Source organism: Poecilia reticulata, linkage group LG8, assembly GCF_000633615.1.
Source record: "Poecilia reticulata strain Guanapo linkage group LG8, Guppy_female_1.0+MT, whole genome shotgun sequence".
NCBI classification, from domain to species: Eukaryota; Metazoa; Chordata; class Actinopteri; order Cyprinodontiformes; family Poeciliidae; genus Poecilia; species Poecilia reticulata.
In genome coordinates this window covers 13,422,367-13,423,616 of record NC_024338.1, presented here as the reverse complement: position 1 = coordinate 13,423,616, position 1,250 = coordinate 13,422,367, and positions in this window count along the sequence as shown.

The following is a 1,250-nucleotide window of genomic DNA, read 5'->3' as shown; positions in this document are numbered from 1 at the left end:
CTACTCTGCCTTTTCTCAGTGCTATCTATCAACCAATCAAAGCCAGGAGGCGGGTCTTGGCGCTGCCAATCACAATCATGTGTGGTACTAATCAATCTTCCCTTCCTTTAACCCCTCGCTCCATGCTACGCTGCAGCTAGCACAGCTTGTCAAGAATGCTCAGGCTAGTTAGCAARGCCATCAGTTAGTAGACATAGAAGGCAGCTCCTCATTAACATAACGATGCAGCAGAAATACAGCAAGCAGAAAAGGACAAAGCAAAATATCTATTTTTCTTGACAAAAACTCATGTTTGGGGGAAATAAGAAAGAAAATATATACATTACTTGATGGAAACTCATGTGTTAGGAAAAGGAAAAACTAAATATATATTTATGCTTTTATTTCTCGTTTTATATATATATATAAAATGTATATATATAGACATCGTTTCCCGCTGCTCCTCCGCCCCCCTATGCTCCTTCCGAGGCTCCGCTTCCCAGTGTTAACCCCAGTGCAGGAGACTGGGCCTTTTGGGCTGGGCCCCCTGCACCGGCGCCGCCCACCGGACCCGCCTCCACGGGTCCACCTCTGCCTACTGGATCATTTCAGTGGAGATTTCAGACTGTGGCAGGAAGCCGGAGTGCCCGGAGAGAAACTGCAAACGGGAAACCTGTCAAATCTTTTTACCTTTTGTCCCATAAATTTAAATCAGACATGTTTGGTTCAAATCAGATTTCTCCAGCCTCAAAATGGTTACTAATTAGGTCTTCTAGGATTATTGTCTTCTTCTGAATTTAATATTTTTAGCTCCTCTTCAAAGGGCCATTTACCATATTCCAGAGGAGGGGCAGAAGAAACTGTAACCTCTGGTGTTCGATCATTTCTTCTCATAAATGTAAATCAAACCGTTGTTAGACATGTCTTCACTGCAGTCGCTGTCTGCAGTGAAGACATGCTCGTTGTCTGCCTTCATGGTTAGCTCTCATTTTATATATATATATATATATATATTTTTTGTAATAGTACCTGTAAGAATTTTATTTATTTATTAATTTTTTTGTCATAGTACCCCCAAGAATTTAAAACTACTTTCACCCCTGGTTACGGCAGATAACCAAGGGTCCATCTGACAGAGTTGACACTGCATGACGGAGAACTGAAGGTGATGACAAACTAGTGAGTAAAAAGAAAAACTTGATACATGTGAAGTAATGCAATTTATGTAAAATACATTAAAATGAATTAATTGCACATTTAAGTGAGATTTG